This window comes from Oncorhynchus tshawytscha, linkage group LG31 (genome assembly GCF_018296145.1).
Source record: "Oncorhynchus tshawytscha isolate Ot180627B linkage group LG31, Otsh_v2.0, whole genome shotgun sequence".
NCBI lineage: Eukaryota > Metazoa > Chordata > Actinopteri > Salmoniformes > Salmonidae > Oncorhynchus > Oncorhynchus tshawytscha.
In genome coordinates this window covers 25,110,489-25,134,246 of record NC_056459.1, presented here as the reverse complement: position 1 = coordinate 25,134,246, position 23,758 = coordinate 25,110,489, and the positions used below count along the sequence as shown (strand labels likewise).

General features: G+C 47.4%; 1 pseudogene; it reads right to left on the bottom strand.

The window, feature by feature from the left end:
* Positions 1-23,057, bottom strand: part of LOC112236367 — a 38,895-nt pseudogene extending 15,838 nt beyond the window's left edge.
* Positions 23,058-23,758: the final 701 nt, after the last annotated feature.

The following is a 23,758-nucleotide window of genomic DNA, read 5'->3' as shown; positions in this document are numbered from 1 at the left end:
AGAGGAGGAGGGAGGCAGACAGACAGGAGAGAGAGGGGGAGGAGGCAGACAGACAGGAGGAGAGAGAGGAGGAGGGAGGCAGACAGACAGGAGAGAGAGGGGAGGGAGGCAGACAGACAGGAGAGAGGGGGAGGAGGCAGACAGACAGGAGGAGAGAGGGGAGGGAGGCAGACAGACAGGAGAGAGAGGGGGAGGGAGGCAGACAGACAGGAGAGAGAGGGGAGGAGGCAGACAGACAGGAGAGAGAGGGGAGGGAGGCAGACAGACAGGAGAGAGAGGAGGAGGGAGGCAGACAGACAGGAGAGAGAGGGGAGGGAGGCAGACAGACAGGAGGAGAGAGGGAGGGAGGCAGACAGACAGGAGGAGAGAGGGGAGGGAGGCAGACAGACAGGAGAGAGAGAGGGAGGGAGGCAGACAGACAGGAGAGAGAGGGGGAGGGAGGCAGACAGACAGGAGAGAGAGGAGGAGGGAGGCAGACAGACAGGAGAGAGAGGGGAGGGAGGCAGACAGACAGGAGGAGAGAGAGGAGGGAGGCAGACAGACAGGAGAGAGAGGAGGAGGGAGGCAGACAGACAGGAGAGAGAGGGAGGGAGGCAGACAGACAGGAGGAGAGAGGGGGAGGGAGGCAGACAGACAGGAGGAGAGGGGGAGGGAGGCAGACAGACAGGAGAGAGAGAGGGAGGAGGCAGACAGACAGGAGAGAGAGAGGGGAGGGAGGCAGACAGACAGGAGAGAGAGGGAGAGGAGGCAGACAGACAGGAGGAGAGAGGAGGAGGGAGGCAGACAGACAGGAGGAGAGAGAGGGGAGGGAGCAGACAGACAGGAGGAGAGAGGAGGAGGAGGCAGACAGACAGGAGGAGAGAGGGGGAGTGAGGCAGACAGACAGGAGAGAGAGAGGGGGAGGGAGGCAGACAGACAGAGAGAGGGGGAGGGAGGCAGACAGACAGGAGAGAGAGGGAGGGAGGCAGACAGACAGGAGGAGAGAGAGGAGGAGGGAGGCAGACAGACAGGAGGAGAGAGGGGGGAGGGAGGCAGACAGACAGGAGGAGAGAGGAGGAGGGAGGCAGACAGACAGGAGGAGAGAGGGAGGGAGGCAGACAGACAGGAGAGAGAGAGGGGGAGGGAGGCAGACAGACAGACAGGAGGAGAGAGGGGAGGGAGGCAGACAGACAGGAGAGAGAGAGGAGGAGGGAGGCAGACAGACAGGAGGAGAGAGGGAGGGAGGCAGACAGACAGGAGGAGAGAGGAGGAGGGAGGCAGACAGACAGGAGGAGAGAGGGGGAGGGAGGCAGACAGACAGGAGGAGAGAGGGAGGGAGGCAGACAGACAGGAGGAGAGAGGGAGGGAGGCAGACAGACAGGAGAGAGAGGAGGAGGGAGGCAGACAGACAGGAGAGAGAGGGGAGGAGGCAGACAGACAGGAGAGAGAGGGGAGGGAGGCAGACAGACAGGAGGAGAGAGGGGAGGGAGGCAGACAGACAGGAGAGAGGGGAGGAGGCAGACAGACAGGAGAGAGAGGGGGAGGGAGGCAGACAGACAGGAGAGAGAGGGAGGGAGGCAGACAGACAGGAGAGAGAGGAGGAGGGAGGCAGACAGACAGGAGGAGAGAGGGGGAGGGAGGCAGACAGACAGACAGGAGGAGAGAGGGGGAGGAGGCAGACAGACAGGAGGAGAGAGGGGAGGGAGGCAGACAGACAGGAGAGAGAGAGGGGGAGGGAGGCAGACAGACAGGAGAGAGAGGGGGGGAGGCAGACAGACAGGAGAGAGAGGAGGAGGGAGGCAGACAGACAGGAGAGAGAGGGGGGGAGGCAGACAGACAGGAGGAGAGAGGGGGAGGGAGGCAGACAGACAGGAGAGAGAGGAGGAGGGAGGCAGACAGACAGGAGAGAGAGGGGAGGGAGGCAGACAGACAGGAGGAGAGAGGGGGAGGGAGGCAGACAGACAGGAGGAGAGAGGGGGAGGGAGGCAGACAGACAGGAGAGAGAGAGGGAGGGAGGCAGACAGACAGGAGAGAGAGAGGGGAGGGAGGCAGACAGACAGGAGAGAGAGGGGGGGGAGGCAGACAGACAGGAGGAGAGAGGAGGAGGGAGGCAGACAGACAGGAGGAGAGAGGGGAGGGAGGCAGACAGACAGGAGGAGAGAGGAGGAGGGAGGCAGACAGACAGGAGGAGAGAGGGGAGGGAGGCAGACAGACAGGAGAGAGAGGGGGAGGGAGGCAGACAGACAGGAGAGAGAGGGGGAGGAGGCAGACAGACAGGAGAGAGAGAGGGAGGGAGGCAGACAGAAAGGAGGAGAGAGGAGGAGGGAGGCAGACAGACAGGAGGAGAGAGGGGAGGGAGGCAGACAGACAGGAGGAGAGAGGAGGAGGGAGGCAGACAGACAGGAGGAGAGAGGGGGGAGGGAGGCAGACAGACAGGAGAGAGAGAGGAGGAGGGAGGCAGACAGACAGGAGGAGAGAGGGGAGGGAGGCAGACAGACAGGAGGAGAGAGGAGGAGGGAGGCAGACAGACAGGAGGAGAGAGGGGGAGGGAGGCAGACAGACAGGAGGAGAGAGGGGAGGGAGGCAGACAGACAGGAGGAGAGAGGGGAGGGAGGCAGACAGACAGGAGAGAGAGAGGGGAGGGAGGCAGACAGACAGGAGGAGAGAGGGGGAGGGAGGCAGACAGACAGGAGGAGAGAGGGGAGGGAGGCAGACAGACAGGAGAGAGAGGGGGAGGAGGCAGACAGACAGGAGGAGAGAGGGGGAGGGAGGCAGACAGACAGGAGGAGAGAGGGGAGGGAGGCAGACAGACAGGAGAGAGAGGGGGAGGGAGGCAGACAGACAGGAGGAGAGAGGGGAGGGAGGCAGACAGACAGGAGGAGAGAGGGGAGGGAGGCAGACAGACAGGAGGAGAGAGGGGAGGGAGGCAGACAGACAGGAGGAGAGAGGGGGAGGGAGGCAGACAGACAGGAGAGAGAGAGGGAGGAGGGAGGCAGACAGACAGGAGGAGAGAGGGGGAGGGAGGCAGACAGACAGGAGGAGAGAGGAGGAGGGAGGCAGACAGACAGGAGGAGAGAGGGGGGGGAGGCAGACAGACAGGAGGAGAGAGGGGAGGGAGGCAGACAGACAGGAGGAGAGAGGGGGAGGGAGGCAGACAGACAGGAGAGAGAGAGGGGGAGGGAGGGAGGCAGACAGACAGGAGGAGAGAGGGGGAGGGAGGCAGACAGACAGGAGGAGAGAGGGGGAGGGAGGCAGACAGACAGGAGAGAGAGAGGGGGAGGGAGGCAGACAGACAGGAGGAGAGAGGGGAGGAGGCAGACAGACAGGAGGAGAGAGGGGGGGAGGCAGACAGACAGGAGAGAGAGAGGGGGAGGGAGGCAGACAGACAGGAGGAGAGAGGGGAGGAGGCAGACAGACAGGAGGAGAGAGGGGAGGGAGGCAGACAGACAGGAGGAGAGAGGGGGAGGGAGGCAGACAGACAGGAGGAGAGAGGGGGAGGGAGGCAGACAGACAGGAGAGAGAGGTATCAAATGGGGAGAGGGGAGAGATGAAAATCAAGGGATAGACCAGTCACATGAAGACACAAAATGGATACAGAGAGTGAAATAGAGTAGGAAGTATAAAACGAGAGGAAGATATATAGAGAAATTAACAGAGAGAGTGATAGAGAGATTTGGGGTCACCCCCAAAGCCAATTCCTCCTTTGGTCGTCTTTACTTCCAGTTCTCTGCTGCCAATGACTGGAACGAACTGCAAAAATCTCTGAAGCTGGAGACTCATATCTCCCTCACTAGCTTTAAGCACCAGCTGTCAGAGCAGCTCACAGATCACTGCACCTGTACATAGCCCATCTGTAAACAGCCCATCTATCTACCTACCTCATCCCCATACTGTATTTATTTATTTATCTTGCTCCTTTGCACCTCAGTATCTCTACTTGCACATTCATCTTCTGCACATCTACCATTCCAGTGTTTAATTGCTATATTGTAATTATTTCGGCACCATGGCCTATTTATTGCCTTACCTCCCTGATCTTACCTCATTTGCACTCACTGTATATAGACTTTTTGTTTTCTTTTTTCTACTGTATTATTGACTATGTTTTGTTTATTCCATGTGTAACTCTGTGTTGTAGTATGTGTCGAATTGCTATGCTTTACCTTGGTCAGGTCACAGTTGCAAATGAGAACTTGTTCTCAACTAGCCTACCTGGTTAAATAAAGGTGAAATAAAAAATTAAAATATATTTAAAAAGAGAGCAAGAGTAAGGGAGAGAATCGAGGGATGGAAAAATGGGAGAGGTAGAGACTCTCTGATGGAGTGTGATTAGAGAGGTAGGGGTACAGACTCTCTGAGGGACTGTGATTAGAGAGGAAAAGACTCCCTGAGGGAGTGTGATTAGAGAGATAGAGACTCTCTGAGGGAGTGTGATTGGAGAGGTAGGGGTACAGACTCTCTGAGGGACTGTGATTAGAGAGGAAAAGACTCCCTGAGAGAGTGTGATTAGAGAGGTAGGGGTACAGACTCTCTGAGGGACTGTGATTAGAGAGGAAAAGACTCCCTGAGGGAGTGTGATTAGAGAGATAGAGACTCTCTGAGGGAGTGTGATTAGAGAGGTAGAGACTCTCTGAGGGGGTGTGATTAGAGAGGTAGAGACTCTCTGAGGGGGTGTGATTAGAGAGGTAGAGACTCTCTGGGGGAGTGTGATTAGAGAGGTAGGAGTAGAGACTCTCTGAGGGAGTGTGATTAGAGAGGTAGAAACTCTCTGAGGGAGTGTGATTAGAGAGGTATAGACTATCTGGGGGAGTGTAATTAGAGAGGTAGTCTTTCTGAGGGAGTGTGATTAGAGATGTAGAGACTCTCTGAGGGAGTGTGATTAGAGAGGTTTAGACTCTGAGGGAGTGTGATTAGAGAAGTAAAGACTCTCTGACGGAATGGGATTAGAGAGGTAGAGACTCTCCAAGTGAGTGTGATTTGAGAGGTAGACTCTCTTGAGGGAGTGTGATTAAGCGAGGTAGAGACTTTCTGTGGGAGTGTGATTAGAGCAGTAGGGGTACAGACTCTCTAGGAGAGTGTGATTATAGAGGTATAGACTCTCTGAGGGAGTGTGATTAGAGAGGTATAGACTCTCTGAGGGAGTGTGATTAGAGAGGTCGAGACTCCCTGGGGGAGTGTGACTAGAGAGGTAGAGACTCTGTGGGAGTGTGATTAGAGAGGTATAGACTCTCTGGGGGAGTGTGATTAGAGAGGTAGGGGTAGAGACTCTCTGAGGGAGTGTGATTAGAGAGGTAGAGACTCTCTGGGGGAGTGTGATAGGAGAGGTAGGAGTAGAGACTCTCTGAGGGAGTGTGATTAGAGAGGTAGAAACTCTCTGAGGGAGTGTGATTAGAGAGGTATAGACTATCTGGGGGAGTGTAATTAGAGCGGTAGAGACTGAGGGAGTGTGATTACAGAGGTAGAGACTCTCTGGGGAGTGTGATTAGAGAGGTAGAGATTCTCTGAGGGAGTGTGATTAGAGAGGTAGGGGTCCAGACTCTCTGAGGGAGTGTGATTAGAGTGGTAGAGACTCTCTGAGGGAGTGTGATTAGAGAGGTAGAGACTCTCTGAGGGAGTGTGATTAGAGAGGTAGAGACTCTCTGAGGGAGTGTGATTAGAGAGAGGTATAGATTTTCTGGAGGAGTGTGATTAGAGAGGTAGAGACTCTCTGATGTAGTGTGATTAGAGAGGTAAAGACTCTGAGGGAGTGTGATTAGAGAGAAAGATACTCTCTGAGGGAGTGTAATTAGAGAGGTAGAGACTCTCTGGGGAGTGTGATTAGAGAGGTAGTCTTTCTGAGGGAGTGTGATTAGAGATGTAGAGACTCTCTGAGGGAGTGTGATTAGAGAGGTTTAGACTCTGAGGGAGTGTGATTAGAGAAGTAAAGACTCTCTGACGGAATGGGATTAGAGAGGTAGAGACTCTCCAAGTGAGTGTGATTTGAGAGGTAGACTCTCTTGAGGGAGTGTGATTAAGCGAGGTAGAGACTTTCTGTGGGAGTGTGATTAGAGCAGTAGGGGTACAGACTCTCTAGGAGAGTGTGATTATAGAGGTATAGACTCTCTGAGGGAGTGTGATTAGAGAGGTAGGGGTAGAGACTCTCTGAGGGAGTGTGATTAGAGAGGTCGAGACTCCCTGGGGGAGTGTGACTAGAGAGGTAGAGACTCTCTGTGGGAGTGTGATTAGAGAGGTATAGATTTTCTGGAGGAGTGTGATTAGAGAGGTAGAGACTCTGATGTAGTGTGATTAGAGAGGTAAAGACTCTGAGGGAGTGTGATTAGAGAGAAAGATACTCTCTGAGGGAGTGTAATTAGAGAGGTAGAGACTCTCTGGGGGAGTGTGATTAGAGAGGTAGTCTTTCTGAGGGAGTGTGATTAGAGATGTAGAGACTCTCTGAGGGAGTGTGATTAGAGAGGTTTAGACTCTGAGGGAGTGTCATTAGAGAAGTAAAGACTCTCTGACGGAATGGGATTAGAGAGGTAGAGACTCTCCAAGTGAGTGTGATTTGAGAGGTAGACTCTCTTGAGGGAGTGTGATTAAGCGAGGTAGAGACTTTCTGTGGGAGTGTGATTAGAGCAGTAGGGGTACAGACTCTCTAGGAGAGTGTGATTATAGAGGTATAGACTCTCTGAGGGAGTGTGATTAGAGAGGTATAGACTCTCTGTGGGAGTGTGATTAGAGAGGTATAGACTCTCTGGGGGAGTGTGATTAGAGAGGTAGGGGTAGAGACTCTCTGAGGGAGTGTGATTAGAGAGGTAGAGATTCTCTGGGGGAGTGTGATAGGAGAGGTAGGAGTAGAGACTCTCTGAGGGAGTGTGATTAGAGAGGTAGAAACTCTCTGAGGGAGTGTGATTAGAGAGGTATAGACTATCTGGGGGAGTGTAATTAGAGCGGTAGATACTGAGGGAGTGTGATTACAGAGGTAGAGACTCTCTGGGGGAGTGTGATTAGAGAGGTAGAGATTCTCTGAGGGAGTGTGATTAGAGAGGTAGGGGTCCAGACTCTCTGAGGGAGTGTGATTAGAGTGGTAGAGACTCTCTGAGAGAGTGTGATTAGAGAGGTAGAGACTCTCTGAGGGAGTGTGATTAGAGAGGTAGAGACTCTCTGAGGGAGTGTGATTAGAGAGAGGTATAGATTTACTGGAGGAGTGTGATTAGAGAGGTAGAGACTCTCTGATGTAGTGTGATTAGAGTGGTAAAGACTCTGAGGGAGTGTGATTAGAGAGAAAGATACTCTCTGAGGGAGTGTAATTAGAGAGGTAGAGACTCTCTGGGGGAGTGTGATTAGAGAGGTAGTCTTTCTGAGGGAGTGTGATTAGAGATGTAGAGACTCTCTGAGGGAGTGTGATTAGAGAGGTTTAGACTCTGAGGGAGAGTGATTAGAGAAGTAAAGACTCTCTGACGGAATGGGATTAGAGAGGTAGAGACTCTCCAAGTGAGTGTGATTTGAGAGGTAGACTCTCTTGAGGGAGTGTGATTAAGCGAGGTAGAGACTTTCTGTGGGAGTGTGATTAGAGCAGTAGGGGTACAGACTCTCTAGGAGAGTGTGATTATAGAGGTATAGACTCTCTGAGGGAGTGTGATTAGAGAGGTATAGACTCTCGGAGGGAGTGTGATTAGAGAGGTCGAGACTCCCTGGGGGAGTGTGACTAGAGAGGTAGAGACTCTCTGTGGGAGTGTGATTAGAGAGGTATAGACTCTCTGGGGGAGTGTGATTAGAGAGGTAGGGGTAGAGACTCTCTGAGGGAGTGTGATTAGAGAGGTAGAGACTCTCTGGGGGAGTGTGATAGGAGAGGTATAGACTCTCTGCGGGAGTGTGATTAGAGAGTTTGGGGTACAGACTCTCTAGGGGAGTGTGATTAGCTGGCCCAGCAGCTGCTCCACTGCTGTCACGAGTTCCTACTTTAGAGAAGAGCTGGGACACACACACACACACACACACACACACACACACACACACACACACACACACACACACACACACACACACACACACACACACACACACACACACACACACAGTCATAGACATGCGGCAAAAGGCCATGCCAAGAGCTAATCACCACGCACACGTGCACACACAGCATGAGATCAACCCCTCCTTCTCTCCCACCCCTCATAAATCCCTAACCCCTAGTTTACATCACAGTCCCATACATCCAGTTCCCCCTGTCCCTGTCTGTCTCCTACCTGGGTCCTGTTGAAGGCCACGCGGGCGAACACAGCCTGGGAGATGCCTGCTCTCTTCAGCTCCTCTCTCACCCACTGGTAGATCTCACAGTAGATGTCTGATGGTCCACACACCTGGCTCTGGGACCCAGACCCAGGTCCTGGTGGTCCAGCCTGGGGCTGGGGGTCGAGGGCCTTAGCTAGGGCCAAGGAGGTGGGAGGCCTCCCCACAGAGGGGTGGTTGAGGAACTGGTGGGGGGAGGTGGAGACAGATACAGACAGGCTCTGCTGGGATAACATTCGGGTAACTGCATACTGCTGGTTGAGGAACTGGGCCATGACTATCTGTTGGGGGTTGACTAGATGGGGGCTGAGGGGGCGGTCACCAGCCCTGGGGGGCGGAGACTTGGGGCCAGGCAGCCACGACCGTGAGGGAAGACGAGGGGCGAGGCGTCGGCCTGTTTGGCTGTGTTGCCTGGGATTGGTTGATGGGTAAAGGTCAGATGGGTGGAGCCCAGTTGGGATTGGTCAGAGAAGCTATCAATCTCTGAAGTGAGGAAGAGAGGGATGGAGGAAGAGAGGGATGGAGGACAAGAGGGATGGAGGAAGAGAGGGATGGAGGACGAGAGGGATGGAGGAAGAGAGGGATGGAGGAAGAGAGGGATGGAGGACAAGAGGGATGGAGGAAGAGAGGGATGGAGGAAGAGAGGGATGGAGGAAGAGAGGAGAGTTAGTTAAAAAGCCACAGCTACTATTTGCTAACATTAGCATTGATGATGAATATAGGTTAACTATATCGTCAGAGTACCTAACTGAGGAACTCAACTTAACCTTACTCTAGATGCAGTTGCACCCCTAAAAACAAAAAAACATTTGTCATAAAAAACTAGCTCCCTGGTATAAAGAAAATACCCGAGCTCTGAAGCAAGCTTCCAGAAAATTGGAATGGAAATGGCGCCACACCAAACTGGAAGTCTTCCGACTAGCTTGGAAAGACAGTACCGTGCAGTATCGAAGAGCCCTTACTGCTGCTCGATCATCCTATTTTTCCAACTTAATTGAGGAAAATAAGAACAATCCAAAATGTATTTTTGATATTGTCGCAAAGCTAACGAAAAAGCAGCATTCCCCAAGAGAGGATGGCTTTCACTTCAGCAGTGATAAATTCATGAACTTCTTTGAGGAGAAGATCAGGATCATTAGAAAGCAAATTACGGACTCCTCTTTAAATCTGCGTATTCGTCCAACGCTCAGTTGTCCTGAGTATGCACAACTCTGCCAGGACCTAGGATCAAGGGAGACACTCAAGATGTTTAGTAGAATATCTCTTGACACATTGATGAAAATAATCATGGCCTCTAAACCTTCAAGCTGCATACTGGACCCTATTCCAACTAAACTACTGAAAGAGCTGCTTCCTGTGCTTGGCCTTCCTATGTTGAACATAATAAACGGCTCTCTATCCACCGGATGTGTACCAAACTCACTAGTGGCAGTAATAAAGCATCTCTTGAAAAAGCCAAACCTTGACCCAGAAAATATAAAACACTATCAGCCTATATCGAATCTCCCATTCCTCTCAACATTTTTTGAAAAAGCTGTTGAGCAGCAACTCACTGCCTTCCTGAAGACAAACAATGTATACGAAATGCTTCAGTCTGGTTTTAGACCCCATCATAGTACTGAGACTGCACTTGTGAAGGTGGTAAATTACCTTTTAATGTTGTCAGAACGAGGCTCTGCATCTGACCTTGTGCTCCTAGAACTTAGTGCTGCTTTTGATACCATCGATCACCACATTCTTTTGGAGATTGGAAACCAAATTGGTCTACACAGACCTGATTTAGATCTTATCTATCGGAAAGATATCAGTTTGTCTCTGTGGATGGTTTGTCCTCTGACAAATCAACTGTAAATTTCGGTATTCCTCAAAGTTCCGTTTTAGGACCACTTTTGTTTTCACTATATATTTTACCTCTTGGTGATGTCATTCAGAAACATAATGTTAACTTTCATTGCTATGCGGATGACACACAGCTGTACATTTCGATGAAACATGGTGAAGCCCCAAAGTTGCCCTCCCTGGAAGCCTGTGTTTCAGACATAAGGAGGTGGATGGTTGCAAATGTTCAACCTTTAAACCCGGACAAAACAGAGATGCTTGTTCTAGGTCCCAAGAAACAAAGAGATCTTCTGTTGAATCTGACAATTAATCTTGATGGTTGTACAGTCGTGTCAAATGAAACTGTGAAGGACCTCAGCGTTACTCTGGACCCTGATCTGTCTTTTGACGAACATATCAAGACTGTTTCAAGGACAGCTTTTTTCCATCTACGTAACATTACAAAAATCAGAAACGTTCTGTCCAAAAATGATGCAGAAAAATTTATCTATGCCTTTGTCACTTCTAGGTTAGACTACTGCAATGCTCTACTTTCCGGCTACCCGGATAAAGTACTAAATAAACTTCAGTTAGTGCTAAATACGGCTGCTAGAATTTTGACTAGAACCAAAACATTTCATCATGTTACATTGGCTTCCTGTTAAGGCAAGGGCTGATTTCAAGGTTTTACTGCTTACCTACAAAGCATTACATGGGCTTGCTCCTACCTATCTCTCTGATTTGGTCCTGCCGTACATACCTACACGTACGCTACGGTCACAAGACGCAGGCCTCCTAATTGTCCCTAGAATTTCTAAGCAAACAGCTGGAGGCAGGGCTTTCTCCTATAGACCTCCATTTTTATAATCCCTCTAGTGGTGTGGGGGCTATGCTTTGGCAAAGTGGGTGGGGTTATATCCTGCCTGTTTGGCCCTGTCCGGGGGTATCGTCGGATGGGGCCACCGGTGTCTCCTGACCCCTCCTGTCTCAGCCTCCAGTATTTATGCTGCAGTAGTTTATGTGTCGGGGGGCTAGCATTAGTCTGTTATATCTGGAGTATTTCTCCTGAAAAGCCAACTAACATTTACTCCTGAGGTGCTGACCAATTGCACCCTCGACAACCACTGTGATTATTATTATTTGACCCTGCTGGTCATCTATGAACTTTTGAACATCTTGGCCATGTTCTGTTATAATCTCCATCTGGCACAGCCAGAAGAGGACTGGCCACCCCTCATAGCCTGGTTCCTCTTTAGGTTTCTTTCTAGGTTCTGGCCTTTCTAGGGAGTTTTTCCTAGCCACCGTGCTTCTACACCTGCATTGCTCGCTGTTTGGGGTTTTAGGCTGGGTTTCTGTACAGCACTTTGTGACATCAGCTGATGTAAGAAGGGCTTTATAAATCCATTTGATTGATTGAACTACCCTTTTAAGGGCACCTGTAGTCTTACCCATGATGCCTTTGGTCTTCCTGAAGTGCTTGTACCAGCGGCCAAACTCGTGGCACTTGGTGGCCGACACGTTTGCGTAGTAGGTGCTGTTTACAATGGAAGAGATCATACTCTGAGAGAAGGGGACAAAATACAACAATATGGAGTCAGTGAAAACAGTGTCAGGGAAAAGCATTAGGAATACTGATCCACAATCATCAGATCAATACATAATACAGTAATAATACAACAATATGGAGTCAGTGAAAACAGTGTCAGGGAAAAGCATTAGGAATACTGATCCACAATCATCAGATCAATACATAATACAGTAATAATACAACAATATGGAGTCAGTGAAAACAGTGTCAGGGAAAAGCATTAGGAATACTGATCCACAATCATCAGATCAATACATAATACAGTAATAATACAACAATATGGAGTCAGTGAAAACAGTGTCAGGGAAAAGCATTAGGAATACTGATCCACAATCATCAGATCAATACATAATACAGTAATAATACAACAATATGGAGTCAGTGAAAACAGTGTCAGGGAAAAGCATTAGGAATACTGATCCACAATCATCAGATCAATACATAATACAGTAATAATACAACAATATGGAGTCAGTGAAAACAGTGTCAGGGAAAAGCATTAGGAATACTGATCCACAATCATCAGATCAATACATAATACAGTAATAATACAAGAACATGTTATATACGCTAGCCTGAGAGACACTCTATTTTCCTCTTGTTGACAGAGCTGAGGAACTGTGTAATACTTCCATTAGAAGTCAGAATATAAACAATTAAATATACAATACTATTAAAGAGACAAAGAAGTAACGATTCTCATTTTAAATCATCGTTCTGCCTCTCATTTTACCCGTCTCCATTTTTCTCCCTGTATCTTTGTGAGTCTCAGCTGAACACAGAATGTGTGATAATAATGAACTCCGATCTCTGTTATTAAAACATACCCCCAGGTAAACTTTGTAATAAAGACAGATGAGTCTGTGTGTGTGTGTGTGTGTGTGCGCGAGAAAAAGAGAGAGAGAGAAAAGGGCGGGAGAGAGAGAGAGAGAGGGAGAAGTCAAGAGAGAGAGGGAGAGGGAGAAGGCGAGAGAGAGAGAGAGAGAGAGAGAGGGAGAAGGCGAGAGAGAGAGAGAGAGAGAGAGAGGGAGAAGGCGAGAGAGAGAGAGAGAGGAGAAGGCGAGAGAGAGAGAGAGAGGGAGAAGGCGAGAGAGAGAGAGAGAGAGAGAGAGGGAGAAGAAGAGAGAGAGAGAGAGAGAGAGAGAGAGGGAGAAAGAGCGAGAGAGAGAGAGAGAGAGGGCGAGAGAGAGAGAGAGAGAGAAGGCGAGAGAGAGAGAGAGAGAGAGCGAGAGAGAGAAGGCGAGAGAGAGAGAGCGAGAGAGAGAAGGCGAGAGAGAGAGAGAGAGAGAGAGGAGAGAGGGAGAAGGTGTGAGAGAGAGAGAGAGAGAGAGAGAGAGAGAGAGAGAGAGGAGAGAGGGAGAAGGTGTGAGAGAGAGAGAGGAGAGAGGGAGAAGGTGTGAGAGAGAGAGGGAGAGAGAGAGAGCGAGAGTGAGAGAGAGAGAGAGAGAGGGCGAGAGGTCCCCTGTCTGCATGTTACAATACTGGTTTAGCCCACTGAGCTAATGCCTGGGCTTGCAACAGTGTGAGATACACACACAGAGAGAAAGAGAGAGATTGACTAGGTAGAGCGAGAGAGAGATGGCAGCAGAGGGGTACAGTGGAACAGTCTACACCAGCAGAACTAACCATCTCAATAGGTGTGTGTGTGTGTGTGTGTGTGTGTGTGTGTGTGTGTGTGTGTGTGTGTGTGTGTGTGTGTGTGTGTGTGTGTGTGTGTGTGTGTGTGTGTGTGTGTGTGTGTGTGAAAGTGTGTGTGAGAGTTGTGTGTGCATGTCAAACGTAAAAAAAAAGGTCAAAAAACGGTCCAAAAGAAGGTGCTTATATTTGTACTGGTTCTCACATGTACAAGTGTGTGTGGTGAAATGGAAATGTATTTTGCATATCCTATTCCCCCTGAGACACCCTCGGAGAGTGGGGTCACGAACAGGTGTGTTTGAGTGTATGGGCATACATGTTTGTGCCTCTGTGTGTGTGCAGGTGTTCGTGCACATGTGTGCGTGTTGGTGTGTTTATGCACGTGTTTGTGCCTGTGTGTTTGTGCCTGTGTGTTTGTGCCTGTGTGTTTGTGCCTGTGTGTACGTGTTTGTGCCTGTGAGTACGTGTTTGTGCCTGTGAGTACGTGTTCGTACCTTTATACACATGCGTGTGCGTGCGTGCACATGTTTATGCCTGTGTTTGTGTACCTGGGACAAAGGGCACTCTTTGGCCAGTGAGCTCTGGTTCATGTCTCTCAGTAGCTCCTTCAGGGCGTTTCTCACTGTAGAGTGACTCCACTGTTCTGGAGGGAGTTCCTCCAACCTGGGACAACTAGAGCGAGAGGGGGTAGAGAAAGAGAGAGAGAGAGAGAGAGGGTGAGAGGGGGATAGAGAGAGAGTGAGAGTTAGGTGGGGGCGATAGGGGGTAGAGAAAGAGAGAGAGAGAGAGAGAGGGTGAGAGGGGGATAGAGAGAGAGTGAGAGTTAGGTGGGGGCGATAGGGGGTAAAGAGAGAGAGAGAGAGAGAGAGAGAGAGGGGTGAGAGGGGATAGAGAGAGAGTGAGAGTTAGGTGGGGGCGATAGGGGGTAGAGAAAGAGAGAGAGAGAGAGAGAGAGAGAGAGAGAGAGAGAGAGAGAGAGAGAGGGTGAGGGGGATAGAGAGAGAGTGAGAGTTAGGAGGGGGCGATAGGGGGTAGAGAAAGAGAGAGAGAGGATGAGAGGGGGATGGAGAGAGAGTGAGAGTTAGGTGGGGGCGATAGGGGGATGATAGAGGGGTAAATGGAGAGGGATACAGGGTGAGAGAGACAAATGGAGAGATAGAAGAAGAGAGGGAGGAAGAGAAGTAGAGTGAAAACTGAATAAATATGCTGTCTGAAACTGTTCCCCCTCTTGTGGAATGGCATATCTAGACTTTGGCTGACTGTGTGTTTCTGTGTGTTCCTGTATACACTTTAGGAAAAAAGGGTCCCAAAAGGGTTATTTGGCTGTCCCCATAGGAGAACTATTTTGACTTCCATGAAGAACTCTCTGTGTTAAGGGTTCTACCTGGAACCAAAATGGTTCTATCTGGAACCAAAAAGGGTTCTTCAAAGGGTTTTCCTATGGGGACAGGTGAATAACAATTTTAGGTTCGAGACACGGTGCCTTCAGAAAATATTCACACCCCTTGAATTTTCCCACATTTTGTTGTGATACAGCCTGAACTTAAAATGGATCAAATGTATATATTTGTGTCACTGGCCTACACAATATCAAATGGGAATTATGTTTTTTGAAACTTCTCCTAATTTATTACAAATTTAAAGCTGAAATGTCTTGAGTCAATAAGTAATTCAACCCCTTTGTTATGGCAAGCCTAAATAAGTTCAAGAGTAAACATTTGCTTAACAAGTCACATATTAAGTTGTATTTACTAATTTGCAATTATAGTGTTTAACATTATTTTTGAATGACTACCTCATCTCTGTACCCCACACATACAATTAACTGTAAGGTCCCTCAGTCAAGCAGTGAATTTCAATCACAGATTCAACCACAAAGACCAGGGAGGTTTTCCAATGCCTCGCAAAGAAGGGGACCTATTGGTAGATGAGTAACAATACAAAAAAAGCAGACATTAAATATCCCTTTGAGCATGAAGTTATTAATTACACTTTGGATGATGAATCAATACACCCAGTCACTACAAAGATACAGATGTCCTTCTTAACTCCAAAGAGGAAGGAAACAGCAGATTTGACAATGAAGCCAATGGTGACTTTAAAACAGGTACAGAGTTTAATGGCTGTGATAGGAGAAAACTGAGGATGGATAAACACTGTAGTTACTCCACAATACTAACCTAAATGAGAGAGTGAAATGAAGTAAGCCTGTACAGAATAAAAAAATATTGCAAAACATGAATCTTGTTTGCAACAAGGCACTATAGTAATACTGCAAAAAAATTGGCAAAGCAATGAACTTCTTGGTTGAATACAAAGTGTTATGTTTTGGGCAAATTCAATACAACACATTACTGAGTACCACTCTCCATAATCTCAAGCATAGCAGTGGTTGCATCATGTTATGTGTATGCTTGTAATTGTTAAGGACTGGGGAGTTTTTCAGGATAAAAAAAACAGAATGGATCTAAGCACAGACAAAATCCTAGATTAAAACCTGGTTCAGTCTGCTTTTCCCAGACACTGGGAGATTAATTCACATTTCAGCAGGTTAATAACCTAAAGCACAAGGCCAAATCTACACTGGAGTTGCTTACCAAGAAGACAATGAATGGTCCTTGAAAATCTAAGTCAAGACCTGGAAATGGTTGTCTAGAAATGATCAACACCAATTTTGCTAGATTTTGAAGAATTTTGAAAAGAATAATGGGTAAATGTTGCACAATCCAGGTGTGGGAAGCTCTTAGAGACTTACCCAGAAAGACTCACAGCTGGAATCACTGCCCAAGGTGTTTCTACAAAGTGTTGATTCAGGGGTGTGAATACTTGTGTAAATGAGATTTTTCTGTATTTATTGTCAATAAATTTGTAAACAAAAACACTTTGTCGTTATGGGGTATTGTGTGCAGATGGGTGACAATTATTATTTGTTTAATCCATTTGAATTCAGGCTGTAACACAATAAAATGTGGAATTAATCAATGCATATGAATACTTTCTGAAGGCACTGTACCACCTTGTGTGTGTGTGCCTGTGTGTGTGTGTGCACGTGCGTGTGTGTGTGTGTGTGTGTGTATGTGCCTATGTCTCCTGGTGGTAGTTATTAGTTAATTATTAGTTAATTACTTCACACAACACATATGAAACTAATCCAAGTGCCAGAACCTCTTTGGTCGCTCCACCCCACTTCTCTCCACATGTCTCATTCAGGTCTATGGGCCAAATGTCCTTCTCTCCACATGTCTCATGCATGTCTATGGGCCAAATGTCCTTCTCTCCACATGTCTATGGGCCAAATGTCCTTTTCTCCACATGTCTATGGGCCAAATGTCCTTCTCTCCACATGTCTCATTCATGTCTATGGGCCAAATGTCCTTCTCTCCACATGTCTCATTCATGTCTATGGGCCAAATGTCCTTCTCTCCACATGTCTCATTCATGTCTATGGGCCAAATGTCCTTCTCTCCACATGTCTATGGGCCAAATGTCCTTCTCTCCACATGTCTCATTCATGTCTATGGGCCAAATGTCCTTCTCTCCACATGTCTCATTCATGTCTATGGGCCAAATGTCCTTCTCTCCACATGTCTCATTCATGTCTATGGGCCAAATGTCCTTCTCTCCACATGTCTATGGGCCAAATGTCCTTCTCTCCACATGTCTCATTCATGTCTATGGGCCAAATGTCCTTCTCTCCACATGTCTCATTCATGTCTATGGGCCAAATGTCCTTCTCTCCACATGTCTCATGCATGTCTATGGGCCAAATGCCCTTCTCTCCACATGTCTATGGGCCAAATGTCCTTCTCTCCACATGTCTCATTCATGTCTATGGACCAAATGTCCTTCTCTCCACATGTCTATGGGCCAAATGTCCTTCTCTCAACATGTCTATGGGCCAAATGTTCTTCTCTCCACATGTCTCATTCATGTCTATGGACCAAATGTCCTTCTCTCCACATGTCTATGGACCAAATGTCCTTCTCTCCACATGTCTATGGGCCAAATGTCCTTCTCTCAACATGTCTATGGGCCAAATGCCCTTCTCTCAACATGTCTATGGACCAAATGTCCTTCTCTCAACATGTCTATGGGCCAAATGCCCTTCTCTCCACATGTCTCATTCATGTCTATGGACCAAATGTCCTTCTCTCCACATGTCTATGGGCCAAATGTCCTTCTCTCAACATGTCTATGGGCCAAATGTCCTTCTCTCCACATGTCTCATGCATGTCTATGGGCCAAATGTCCTTCTCTCAACATGTCTATGGGCCAAATGTCCTTCTCTCCACATGTCTCATTCATGTCTATGGGCCAAATGTCCTTCTCTCCACATGTCTATGGGCCAAATGTCCTTCTCTCCACATGTCTATGGGCCAAATGTCCTTCTCTCCACATGCCTATGGGCCAAATGTCCTTCTCTCCACATGCCTATGGGCCAAATGTCCGTCTCTCCACATGTCTATGGGCCAAATGTCCTTCTCTCCACATGTCTCATGCATGTCTATGGGCCAAATGTCCTTCTCTCCACATGTCTCATGCATGTCTATGGACCAAATGTCCTTCTCTCCACATGTCTATGGGCCAAATGTCCTTCTCTCAACATGTCTATGGGCCAAATGTCCTTCTCTCCACATGTCTCATGCATGTCTATGGACCAAATGTCCTTCTCTCCACATGTCTATGGGCCAAATGTCCTTCTCTCAACATGTCTATGGGCCAAATGTCCTTCTCTCCACATGTCTATGGGCCAAATGTCCTTCTCTCCACATGTCTCATGCATGTCTATGGGCCAAATGTCCTTCTCTCCACATGTCTATGGGCCAAATGTCCTTCTCTCCACATGTCTCATGCATGTCTATGGGCCAAATGTCCGTCTCTCCACATGTCTATGGGCCAAATGTCCTTCTCTCCACATGTCTCATGCATGTCTATGGGCCAAATGTCCTTCTCTCCACATGTCTATGGGCCAAATGTCCGTCTCTCCACATGTCTATGGGCCAAATGTCCTTCTCTCCACATGTCTCATGCATGTCTATGGGCCAAATGTCCTTCTCTCCACATGTCTCATGCATGTCTATGGGCCAAATGTCCCCTTCCCTTATGACATTCTAAAGATCCAGAACGTCATCCTGATAACCAGGGAAGTTCCTCGTTAGTCGCCGCATCCTATAATCTGTTGACAGACGTTAAGATACAATTTATGTTTCGTATGTCTGTCCTCAAGAGATTCTGAGTACCTGGTGAGCTGGATCTTGAGGGTGGTGACATGGTAGAGGTCCTGCAGCATGTCAGCCACTGTGGCATCAGGAGCATCAGTCACACAGGACAGAGGGACAGGGTTCCACCTACCGACCTGGATCAAACCTGTAGACAGACAGACAGACAGACAGACAGACAGACAGACAGACAGACAGACAGACAGACAGACAGACAGACAGACAGACAGACAGACAGACAGACAGACAGACAGACAGACAGACAGACAGACAGACAGACAGACAGACAGACAGACAGACAGACAGACAGACAGACAGACAGACAGACAGACAGACAGACAGACATTGTTACAAACAATGACACTGGAGGAAGAGCGTGTGTGTGTGTGTGTGTGTGTGTGTGTGTGTGTGTGTGTGTGTGTGTGTGTGTGTCAAAGCATATGTATGTGTAGTGTACCTTTTGCCTGTGCTGCTGAGCTGTGAGAGTAGCCCAGGGCCAGTAGAGCCATCTCTATCAGCTGGTTAAACAGCAGGTCTCTCCTGACCAGTACAAACTCTGCATGCTCCTCTCGCCTCTCAGCCTCCACTGCCTCCACTGGGTTCTCTCTGTGTTCCACCACACACAGCACAGGCAGCAGGCTCCCTGGGATGACGGACACACAGCACAGCCAATCACATCACAGCATTTAGATAGAAGCAGAGGGCATGGGAAATTAAAAGGTAATAGTTGTCCACTCTTGCAATGAATAAACGCTCTCTCTCCTCTATTCACCCATTCCTCCCTTTCTCCTCTCCTCCTCTCTTCTTTTCAGTCCTACCTCTCTTATGCCAGTTCTTAGGTTGTGGTGCGGGTATCGTGGGTATGTGGGCCGGGTTGGGGGCTCTGGCCCCTGGGCTCCCCTGTCTCGTCCTGCCCTGGTATGGCCCTGGGGGGCCCATGCCACCATTCCGCTCCAGGCGGGACAGTTTGGCAGGTGGGGGCCAGGAGTCCCCGTTACCGAGTGAGTCACAGCTCTCTGACACTTGGCCTCCATCACACTGTTGGTGGTCCATCACACTAACACTGTAGCTCAGAAACACCTGAGACAGAGAGAGAGCGAGAAACTGAATGACTGACAAGTCCTTGAGTTAATTTGAGAACCTTAGTGACTGTTGAAAAAAAAGCTCCCCCTTCCCAACATTAAGAATATTTTCACATGACCATTCCCTTAACTGTAAAACAAAATGTGCTCACCCTCCCCCTCATATAATGAACTTTAAAATAATGATTACCACCACAACTAACAAATAACTGTAGCAACCCTGTGTTTATAAACGTTGATATCGACTTGACCACTTCTGCAGGGTTTAGTGGCACAGTCGATGCCACGCAGGGCTACGGGCCAGAACATTGAGGCTCCGGCGACCACCACAGGTGAGCTCACTCTCCCTGCCGGTCTCATTACACTATGATCAGAGCCACGCAGCATTACAGATTACCGACTTTGAGGGCTTTATGATTGTTTGCGTTTTCAAACCCACAATCAAATAGTGTATGTGAATCTGGAGAAACAGAAAATCCATCCCTCCCTACTGTTACTCAGTATGGAAGGCTTGATCTCTGAATTCTAATCAACTTTCTGGTGTTTTGTAACAGATGTCTCTTTCCATTAATGGAATGGCCAGTGCAGTTTGGATGCTGGAATTACATTAGAGTGGAGGAATGTGCGCAGGTAACCTACAAAATACTTTTGAATTAATCAGATTAAAACATTGTGACTAGTTGTGACTGGTTATACATTTTAGAAGTTAAATGACAAATATTCAGGCTATATTGAAGCATTAAGTTTGAGGTTGAGGAATAGCCGCTTGGACTGGAAAGGAGGCAGAATGTGCATTAAGCTTTTCTGAATAACTGAGCCTGCTGGGCGCATAGGACGACTTGGGAGAATGATGATCATCAACAGACAGCGCATCAGTATCAGAAGTAACATACAGCCAGACTGTCCTGTACTGTGCCTTTCTAGACCTTATAATCTGTCGAGAGTAGACCCACAACTGATCCAAATGGAAGGACAAGGAAGTGAAACCGGGTTACTAGCGTGACAGGCAAACACCCTATGCATCGTGCCCACTTGGTAGGAATTGTATCAAGGCTCATATAGCCAGGTGACAGTATAATGGTTTTGGACTGACAGTCACAGGGACCAGGGTTTGAGTCCCCATCAGGGTACCCTGCTCTCTCTCTCACTTCTCCTTAATTTTTGAAGAAATGTATTTGTTGCGGCAGGGTAGCCTAGTGGTTAGAGCGTTGGACTAGTAACCAGAATGTTGCAAGTTCAAACCCCTGAGCTGACAAGATACTAATCTGTTGTTCTGCCCCTAAACACTGCCACTGTTCCTAGGCTGTCATTGGAAATAAGAATGGGTTCTTAACTGACTTGCCTAGTTAAATAAAGGTCAATAAAAATAGAAACTTTTAACTATATACGTTTCTCTCTCTTTGAGTCAACTACTCACCACATTTTATGCACTACAGTTCTAGCTAGCTGTAGATTTTGCTTTCAGTACTAGATTAGTTATCTGATTCTTCGATTGGGTGGACAACATGTCAGTTCATGCTGCAAGAGCTTTGATAGGTTGGAGGACATCCTCCGGAAATTGTCATAATTACTTGGTAAGTATATGGAAGAGAGTGAGAACCATGAGCCTCCTAGGTTTGGTATTGAAGTCAATGTACCCAGAGGAGGACCGAAGCTAGTGGCTACATCATGGTGGTACCCTACAGAGTGCTGCTGAGGCTACTGTATACCATTGCAAAGCAGTGTTGTAATCAATTGACATGTGACTATATTTAGTATAGTTTTATCTAAAAAGGATAACTTTTTTTATGTTTCACAATTTTTATTTATATGAAATTCACTGAGGACGATGGTGTTTGGGGAAAAACATTGAAAATTACTGTTTCAGCATGCATTTCATATTTTATAGAGCCGATAGGCTATATATCTTACCTTTCAAAGTTTTTGCTTCAGGCTGACTACTAGCATCTACTAAGTTGCAATGTCCAAATCAACTTAAAGTATTTACTAAATTAGTATTGTAGTGACACAATTCATTCGGATGGCTATAACAAAAAAACATTTTCACAAATGATTATTTGGATTCCCATGATTCGATTGACCGCGATTTAAGTAACCGAACCCCAACTACTACAATGGCGAAGGACATCATTCATTCAATTAGGTAAAAATAGTTGTTTCATATGAATTAAATAAATCACTATTTAATTTTTTACTATTTTTAGAAATGTGAAGAGGAGAATGCTTTATACAGTAAATGTCATTTGTATGAGAGCTGCGTGTCTTGACAGTTCTTTCATGCGAAATGACGCATCAGCGATTCCTCTACGTTCATGTGGATTTATATTGAAAATTGGTGCAGATTTTAATGATATTATGTATGGTATGATTGCTAGTTAACCTATTGCAGATCTGGACAAACTATCCACATACCACTATTGTCAATATGGATAGAGGGCAGGATAGAGTTGACTGTATAGTAAGTGGGCAGAAAAGCATAGTGCATAAGAGAAGTACCAAAACATGCAGATGAGCAGATGAGGAAATGGCTATATTGAAGGAATTAAATAGTATAACCTGCAAAATGGGGAATGTAAACCAGGGAAAAAATGCACTGTGACAAATAATACAAAAATCACACAATCCTCCCCAAACGAACAAAAAAATATTTTGACAAACCTTTTTTGGACCACCACCCAGCCCAGTAAATGTCGATCTGTCTCTATTGACATCGGACTTTGACAGTGGCATATCAAGACAACAGAAGCCGACCGGACAAAAGCACTCTACAAAACGCCCTGTCACACTCATTGTGGAGAAAGTTTTAGAGGCAAACGTTGTCAGTCCTCATTATTGCGCGTCGTCCATTATTGTAGATTGACTAGTTGTGAATTTCAACAACAACAACAACAACAACAACAAAACATCCACAATCTCAGTTATATTTATCTCAGGTACCGGTACATCCAGAAAAACGTTCTGTTTTTTAAAACCGAAGTAGGCTAAATCAGACAAACCTGACATCCGCCGCTGGTTTCTTGTCTCTTGAGACTCCGAGATGCCGTTAGTAAAATAGTACAGTTCCTTGTGTTGTTTTCTGTGTCAGTGTGTGAACAACATCTCACTTTCGCCTTCACTCGGTCTATCGTGTAAATATTAGCTGTGTAGCAACATGCCCCGTCGTCTCTGGCTGGCTGCGTTTTTCGGACCTCTTCAGCGGAATGAAACGAGCCTATAGGCCTATAGGTGGTCTATCCGAAATCTCAGTCAAAGCATCCACAGTGACGGCCACTGTTCCCGGGATGACGATACAGACCAGCTGGTAGGCTACAGGGATCCAGTAGAGAAACGGATTAAGCGAACAATACACCGCGAGTGTCATTAGTCTGTCTGTGAAGCAACTATCTCTTCTTCAGTTGTCTATTGGTTGCAACAAACACGCGCGGACAAGCGTGCGCACGCGCTCCATACCTCCCTCTCCTCTCTCATGGATCTACCGGTCACCGAGTTTCTCTGGGCGTTATTAGACTACACGTTTATAGCGTACTAATAGGTAGCCTATGTAAACCAAATGTAACTGTGAGCATGTGGAATGCAACCTTATCTCCCCGTGCTTCTTTGTTTATGAGAACTTGAATGTGGAAACAGAATGAGACCTACAGCACGTGTCTCCACTCTTACAGAGTTGGTTTAGTTTGTACAAAATAATTGTATTTTACCAGACACACTGTATGATATGATGGATATATAGCCCATCTGCCAAAAAAAAGATAGGATAATTGTTGAATCATTTCTTTAGATATTTTTCCAAATTCAAATTAAGATGAATCACGCACGCGCGCGCGAGCACGTAAACCCATAGCCCATAAACAGAGGCAGCTGCATTAACATATGGTGTAATAATGAATTCAACCCTGCACTCCGGTAGCGTAAGTGTATTAAATGTGACAATCACGCATAAATGTGTTTATTATTTTCTGTCGTTATATGCATGGTTTGTTTTTATATCCGGGATGTAATAACTCTCCATGGAAACGCGTTGGATGTGACGGGCTGCTTATCAACTTTTCTCATGTGTGTTTGTTGTTCAAATGATTCTCGACCCACCTCCATATAAGCAATCATCTTCAATGTGTCCCTATTGTAGGCAGATATTTTATTTTGGGTGATGTGAAGCCGTTGAAGTA